The following is an 8,792-nucleotide window of genomic DNA, read 5'->3' as shown; positions in this document are numbered from 1 at the left end:
AACAACTCACGTTCAACCCCAAAAACAAACCAATCTCGGCGCATCGCCAACTCCTTCGTCTCGAGGGTTTCTATCAGGTAAGCGACATGCCGCCTAGATCGCATCTTGCGATCTAGGCAGCACAAGCCCCACGTTGTTCATGCGTTGCTCGTATCGAAGCGCTTTTGATGGCGAGCAACGTAGTTATCATTAGATGTGTTAGGGTTAGCATTGTTCTTCGTTTAAGCATGCTTACGTAGTGCAACCCTTGCATATCTAGCCGCCCTCACGCCTATCTCAGGTGTGGGGGCGGCACCCCGCTTGATCATTATTTAGTAGATCTCGATCCGTTACTGATTGCTCCTTGTTCTACAAGGATTAGTTTAATATCTGCAATAGTTTGGCCTTACAATGGGGGGAGGATCCAGGTGGCACGTAGGGTGGCGTTCGCAAGTCCTAAACGGGATGTTCCTAGAATCAACTTCATGTTGGTTTTCCGGCCTTGTTTAGGATCGGCTTACGAGCACCGTGCGTGGCCGCAAGGCCCAACCTGGAGTAGGATGATCCGGTTATGCGGTGAAAACCCTAAATCGTCGTAGATCTCATTAGCTTCATCTTGATCAAGCAGGACCGCCAACTATTCGTGCACCCCGTACGGATCATGGGTGGATCGGCTCTTTGAGCCGATTCACAGGATAACCTGAGAGCCGATCGAGGCTCGTATTTAATGTTTACATGTATGCCCTGCAGAAACTAAGCGAGGCACCCTCATCACCTTCCCGACCGGGTATAGGTCAGGTGGCACGCCCTTGCACTTCGCAACGCCGCGTGTGACCAGAAGAGCATTGCGGGCCGTCGCTCGGAGGGGTCTCAGCCAGCCGCAGCTCTAGGCTCCCCCCGGCTCTACAGTGTTGACAAGGCCGCTGCCCGCCGGTGGGTTTTGGCAGTCAACACGGCTTCAGAGGCTGCTTCTTCGGCACAGGCAACTCCATAGTCTAAGGTCTGATGAGGGATCGGAAAGGGGCGCGGGGGGTTGTGGCGGCGGCTGCGCGAGCGAGGGGGGAGCAGTGAGAAGCGGAGAAGTGAGAAGGGAGATTGATGTTTATGGAGATTGATGTTTCTTTATACGAGTAATAATATAGAGGGCTCTTCTTTTAACGGGAGCCTCTAGACTGGTGGACACATGACCTGTGCTCACTGAAGTGTGGGACCTCACGCATGGGAACCACACGTAAGTGACAGACCAGTTGGTGTACTCGGGTGATTATTATTATAATGTATTAGTACTCCATAGTTTCCTATAGATCCAAGGGTAGGAAAGCCAAGTTATCTCATTTACAAGACATTATTTTTTCCATGAAGCCAAGTTAACTCATCAATCAATTGGTATATTTTGGTTATATTCAAACTTTTACTTGAAACTAGTTGGTCATGCCATTCTACTACTCGCCTAAAACTTTTACTGGGGGGGGGGGGTGATGCTACCCTGAATTTGTGGGACCCAAAAAAAAACTCGGAAATACGAGCTAGCGATGCATCAAAAAGAAACACATTCATCCCCATCCCCCAGTGATTTGACCTAGATTTGAAATCAAGGCACACGTGATTCAAAAAAGGCAATCTAAAAACATGGAGTATTCATCATTTTGTAGTACATATATCTAGGGAAAATACCAAACATGCCATACCAGTGTTTTAGAGAAGAACCCTCAAGTAGATTGGCACCATGTTGGAGTCCGTCCAGCTAAATTTCCTCCCACATGCATGTGAGCTTGGTACCACTACACAAGAACCATGCCAAACTTTTGAATCATGGCCCAATTTTATGTATATATTTGCAACTTTTCATCATGCACGCATGAATACTTTGCAAAATATGTGCATTTTGGGTTGTCGCCCATAAATGTGTTTTTGCTTGTCTGCCACCAATCAAGTTTTCATTCGCGGGGAAACATGCATGACAGGATGACCATTTCCAAGGTCTCATGAATTATCTCAATGTGCATCCATATATATACAATTTCTTGGGCTAAATCCGATAAAATGCAAATTTGACACAGTGTGTAGATGAAGTACAGATCAAACAAATAATTTAAAAAATACATGGGTGTGTGGCCTGAATGTGTGGATCGAGCCAAGTACATTTTATATAATAATGGCCAAACACATGCACCGCACCCTCCTACTAGAACAAATTAAAACAAGCAGGGTGAGAGCATGTTATCACCAGATTTTGGCTAAATTAGGAGGTGGGCCGCGATCAAGATGGGCTTGAAAGATTACACATGGAAGATCTATGAAGCGGCCTCGCACGGAGAATTTGGGCTAAGTTGCCCGTGTATCTTTAATTATGGTAGATTGTATCTAGATTAAAAGTTAGAGTTTATCTCGTGCGCGGTTTAGTGCACGCCCTCATTAGAAAGTCCGCTGGACTATAAATATGTACCTAGGGTTTATGGAATAAACAACAACTCACGTTCAACCCCAAACAAACCAATCTCGGCGCATCGCCAACTCCTTCGTCTCGAGGGTTTCTATCGGTAAGCGACATGCCGCCTAGATCGCATCTTGCGATCTAGGCAGCACAAGCCCCACGTTGTTCATGCGTTGCTCGTATCGAAGCGCTTTTGATGGCGAGCAACGTAGTTATCATTAGATGTGTTAGGGTTAGCATTGTTCTTCGTTTAAGCATGCTTACGTAGTGCAACCCTTGCATATCTAGCCGCCCTCACGCCTATCTCGGTGTGGGGCGGCACCCCGCTTGATCATTATTTAGTAGATCCGATCCGTTACGATTGCTCCTTGTTCTACAAGGATTAGTTTAATATCTGCAATAGTTAGGCCTTACAAAGGGGGAGGATCCAGTGGCACGTAGGGTGGCGTTCGCAAGTCCTAAACAGGATGTTCCGAGGATCAACTTCATGTTGGTTTTTAGGCCTTGTTTAGGATCGGCTTACGAGCACCGTGCGTGGCCGCGAGGCCCAACTCCGGAGTAGGATGATCCGATTATGCGGTGAAAACCCTAAATCGTCGTAGATCTCATTAGCTCTATCTTGATCAAGCAGGACCACCAAGTATTCGTGCACCCCGTACGGATCATGGGTGGATCGGCTCTTTGAGCCGATTCACGAGATAACCCGAGAGCCGATCGAGGCTCGTATTTAACGTTTACATGTATGCCCTCGCAGAAACTAAGCGAGGCATCCCCATCACCTTCCCGACCGGTATAGGTCAGGTGGCACGCCCTTGCACTTTGCATCGCCGCGTGTGACCGAAGAGCATTGCGGGCCGTCGCTCGGAGGGGTCTCAGCCAGCCGCAGCTCTAGGCTCTTCCCGGCTCTACGGTGTTGACAAGGCCGCTGCCCGCCGGTGGGTTTTGGCAATCAACACATTCTGGCACGCCCGGTGGGACAATCGTCTACATCAACCACATCGCCATCTACATCTGAGATGGCGGACGGCACGCCAGTCACGTGCGATGAGATCAAAGCCATCCTCGAAGCCGAACTCATCGGCTCTTCCCACCAAACCCAATCCCATGGCGTCAGGGGGAGGGGTTCCACACCCGAAGGCGCACTCAATGGGATAGATCTCTTCACCCCGTCAGAGGAGCGCACCAGGTCGCTGAAGCATGGGGATCTGCCCAAGGAGCTCAGAAGGAAACATTACGGGATCAAGGCAACCCTTGGAGCCGAACTCCTCGGCTCCTCTGAGAAGACCCGGCCGCACGATATCAAGCTCGGTAGAAACCCACGTCCGGGGCCCGGTGTCGACACGGTGGATCTCAGCCACCCCATAGGTCAGCCAAAGTTTTCCTTTGGTGTCAATATGGCAGGGTCTGCAAGCCGCCATGACAAAGAGGAAACAGAAAGCAGCCACTCCCGTGGCAAGGATGAAGAGGGAGCCGATCCGCGCGACCAACCCCAAGATGAGGACAGGCGGTACCTGGCAAGGGAGGGAATAAGAAGCATGCGGTATCAACGCCCACGCTCCAAGCACCCCCTCAACAAATACGAGCAACACCACGACCGACGTCGGCGCTACGACGTAGATGATGAAAGGAATTTCCAGTCTGATGCCGAGGTCGGAAGGTACCGCCAACATGGTAGAAGCAACGACGGGTACGATCGTCGCGCCGAAGGAAGGCCAAGGGGGCAGGGTGACATGGATAAGCACTGGGACTGCCCGTTCTTCAAACATTGCCGGGACTCGAGAATGAGCCGATTGCCAACAATCGAGGACTGCCCGTAATGCAAACAAAGGAAGAAGGGTGCCGCTAACGTGTCCGTGTTCGGCCGTCTAGGGCCTTTCCCGCCTCGGAACAAGCATGCTGAGTCCACTCGGGTGGAAGATCTCGAGGAGCTAGAGGACGGTGGTGAAGAATACAAATATCATCAGCCCGTGTGGTGCCCCGATGGGCTCAGCCGTTCCCGCAAGCGAAGAGTTCAGCGTCTGCGTGGGTTGGAAGAAGCTGAAAGATTATACCTGCGCACGCTAAGGAAGGCACGGCCTGATCTGGCCGCCAAAATTCTGCAAACCCTGGACAAGGAAGGTCAGCCACAAAGAAAAGAGTGGCGCCCCGAACAGAGAAAGCCGATGATGAAACATCGGCTGGCACAAATATGGTGTTTATCCTCCCTTCGGAGTTCAGTGCTCCAGGATTAGATGAGACATCCGTGGCACAACTTGATCGCGGCCCACGGCCGGTTATCTTTGAGAAGCCACGAGAAAGGAGCTACAGGCATCCGAAGGCCCCGTACTTACGAGGATATATCGATGGGAGGCCCGTAAATAAGATGCTCGTGGACACCGGAGCGGCAGCTAACATCATGCCGTACTCTATGCTACGTCGGCTGGGACGCTCGAGTTCGGATCTAATCAAGACTAACGTAACGTTGAGCGACTTCAACGGCCAAGCGTCTGAGGCACAAGGAGTTCTGAACGTGGATCTGACCATAGGAAGAAAAACTATCCCTACGACGTTCTTCATCGTTGATAGCACGAGCAGTTATGCTGTGTTGCTGGGAAGAGATTGGATCCACGCCAACAGCCGCATTCCCTCCACGATGCACCAATGCATAATACAGTGGGATGGTGATGAGGTAGAGGTCGTCCAGGCCGATGACTCGGCCGAAGTTTCAACGGCCGGCATGAACGCATGGGAAGCAAAGCAGGCCAAGAACCCCTCTCGAGCATCAACTTGGACGATCGCGAGCGCATCGATGTGACAAAGGGAAGGGTTAAGCTAGTTTTATCCACTGGCCTGACCATGTAGTTGAAGCCAAGCGATGTGCAACTTGGCGAGGCTGATCCTTGTGATCGGCCCCAAGGGTCTATGAAGGAGCATTACAAAACCTTCACCGAGCAAACAACATGGAGGCCGATTCCAGTAATCGGCCGTGAATATCCTCACCATCCATACTGCCTGGGTTCAACACATTCATGGTCCAACAGAGCCGATGTCATCAATTCTCTTGATAGAATCGGCTCGGGGGGGCGCCCAAGTGGATAAAACACGAGGATATGCAGTAGAAGTATCCCATCCTGTGGCGATGGGTATTGGAGTCTGGGGGCCGATACACAAATCGGCCGGGAATTCAAATTTTTTTTGAAAGCATAGCCGATGTGCAGACATCGACTTAAGGATCAATGGGGCGTGGAATGGGTCTTCCTTTCAAGGACCCCTAATTCTCATCGGCAAGCCTTCAAGATCAGCGGCATTAGCAGGTTCGAGGGTCGTGGCTCTGGTAGGGATGAGCCTTCCTAAGACTGCGAGAACAGCCGATGACGAAGCAATCGGCTGCGACGTTTTGACCAAGATAGTGACTTAGGAGCTGTCGCTGCTAGGGGGTGTTGCGTCCAGGGTTTGGAGGGCATCAGAGATTCAAAGACACCCCCCACCGGGAGGTGTCCCAGCCTGCCGCAACGAAGAGCCGATAGTTGTTGGAGTCGGCCGATGCCGCATTACAAGTTGGAAGCCGAGGGTGACCGATGTGGTGGGCTCATTGTTGTTCTCGCCCGACCGAGGCCCGGGGGCAGCTGGCCCCGAAGGATCCTTTGCTACGCGGACCAATTTCGATGGAATCGGCTAACTCTGCATCACAACGGGCCTGAGGAATGGTGCTGATGTTGCGGAATTATCAGTTTCAATATGCAAGACGATTCAGCGACCTGAATCGGCTGTCAGTGGATGAAAGGTGGTCCACTCGCGGACGTGGTCGAGCCCAGGCCTGTTTGCCTGGAATTATTGGTCTTCATCATTGTCGCTACCCCGGCCGAGGCTCGGGGGCAACTTGCCGCGAGAGGTCCTTTGCTATAAGAAGGCCGAGTTCGCTAAAATCGTTTGGCTCGCGTCTCGCTTTGATTTGGAGCAATGGTTGCCGAAAGAGAACAAGAGCAGGATTATAAAACGTTACTACAGAGGTAATGCCTGTCCCGCGTAAGTGGCAGCTTCGGCGTTTAAATTGATCCGGCAACGATCTTAGGTCGCTTCTAGAGACAAAGAGGATCTCGGAAGGGAAGGATGTGGCAAGAATGTCCGAAGGCCTAGGGTTTGCACGCTTATGGCCGGGCCTGGTTTGACCAGAGCTTGGGTCCGGATGAATCTATCACAAAATCTATTGTGAGAGACCGATGCGATGCCATCGGCTTGCTGGGCATCGTCCAGATTGGCAATCGGCAGAAACAGAGTGAAGGACGATCGGCTAAATTATCATAAAGGGAATCGGCAAAATCGAGTTGGGGAATTTCTTCATTGATAAGCCAGATTTCTTACATAGAAGAGCTGATCGCTCTCAAAAGGAAAAACTAGGGGGATACATTGCCCCGTCTGCTATCGCTAGCCCTATGCTAAGACCCTATCTAGGGGCCGCCGCCGCCCTCGTCGTCGTCGTCACCGTCATCGCCGCCGCCGGCGCTGCTCCCTACCGGCTCGTCATCGCTGCTCCGGCGGCCGCCGGCAGGACCCTCATCGTCTTCATCCTCTTCGTCGGCGTCGTCGCCACCGTCGACGTCGCTAAGGTTCCCGGCCGCAGGTGGCGGCGTTTGGCCGGCGGCTCGTCTGAGGAGCCGTCTTCGTCCTCCTCCTCCTCTTCCTCCTCCTTCACCTCCTCGGAGGTGGTGAAGTCTGCCCAAGAGAGGCGATCATCTTCGCTCTCCTCCACCGCTTCCTCGTCAGCAAGGAAGCGGAGGTCGCTCTCCCCGTCGGTTAGGGATTTGTCATCCTCGGACTCGACGGAGGAGTCATGGTCCTCTTTGTCCCACTTCGTTGGGGCGAGGATGTCGTACGCCGCTTGCGTACCCCACGAGGGCGTCGACTCTCGGATGGGAGAGGACACGTGGGAAAGATCCGACGAAGAAGAAGAGGAAGAGGAAGAGGACATGGTTGCAGGGGAGGGTTTTTTGGAGTGCTAATGCGGAAGGGGTGAAGAAGAGAACTGTTCGATGCGGTTAAATAAAAGGAGGTGGGGGTTTTTAATTTTCGAGCAGTTCTCGAGGACATGGTGCCAAAACCGTCAAATCGTGCGAGAAGTTGGGAAGGCAAGTCGTCATGATGAGGCATGCCGCGACAGCTCCGCTCCGCCGTGACACGACCCCTCCGAGGAAAAACGCAGTGGTTTTGAAATTATCATTACCAAAACCAGGGGGCATGTGTTATCACCAGCATTTTGGCTAAATCAGGAGGTGGGCCGCGATCAAGATGGGCTTGAAAGATTACACATGGAAGATCTATGAAGCGGCCTCGCACGGAGAATTTGGGCTAAGTTGCCCGTGTATCTTTAATTATGGTAGATTGTATCTAGATTAAAAGTTAGAGTTTATCTCGTGCACGGTTTAGTGCACGCCCTCATTAGAAAGTCCGCCGGACTATAAATATGTACCTAGGGTTTATGGAATAAACAACAACTCACGTTCAACCCCAAACAAACCAATCTCGGCGCATCGCCAACTCCTTCGTCTCGAGGGTTTCTATCGTAAGCGACATGCTGCCTAGATCGCATCTTGCGATCTAGGCAGCACAAGCCCCACGTTGTTCATGCGTTGCTCGTATCGAAGCGCTTTTGATGGCGAGCAACGTAGTTATCATTAGATGTGTTAGGGTTAGCATTGTTCTTCGTTTAAGCATGCTTACGTAGTGCAACCCTTGCATATCTAGCCGCCCTCACGCCTATCTCGTGTGGGGGCGGCACCCCGCTTGATCATTATTTAGTAGATCTGATCCGTTACGATTGCTCCTTGTTCTACAAGGATTAGTTTAATATCCGCAATAGTTAGGCCTTACAAAGGGGGAGGATCCAAAGGGCACGTAGGGTGGCGTTCGCAAGTCCTAAACAGGATGTTCCGAGGATCAACTTCATGTTGGTTTTTAGGCCTTGTTTAGGATCGGCTTACGAGCACCGTGCGTGGCCGCGAGGCCCAACTCTGGAGTAGGATGATCCGATTATGCGGTGAAAACCCTAAATCGTCGTAGATCTCATTAGCTCTATCTTGATCAAGCAGGACCACCAAGTATTCGTGCACCCCGTACGAATCATGGGTGGATCGGCTCTTTGAGCCGATTCACAGGATAACCCGAGAGCCGATCGAGGCTCGTATTTAACGTTTACATGTATGCCCCGCAGAAACTAAGCGAGGCATCCCCATCACCTTCCCGACCGTGCATAGGTCGGTGGCACGCCCTTGCACTTCGCATCGCCGCGTGTGACCGTAAGAGCATTGCGGGCCGTCGCTCGGAGGGGTCTCAGCCAGCCGCAGCTCTAGGCTCTTCCCGCTCTACGGTGCTGACAAGGCCGCCGCCCGCCGGTGGGTTTTGG

The sequence above is a fragment of the Lolium rigidum genome, chromosome 1, assembly GCF_022539505.1.
Source record: "Lolium rigidum isolate FL_2022 chromosome 1, APGP_CSIRO_Lrig_0.1, whole genome shotgun sequence".
Taxonomy (NCBI): Eukaryota; Viridiplantae; Streptophyta; class Magnoliopsida; order Poales; family Poaceae; genus Lolium; species Lolium rigidum.
The sequence above is the reverse complement of the archived record's forward strand: the minus strand, read 5'-3'. Positions refer to the sequence as shown.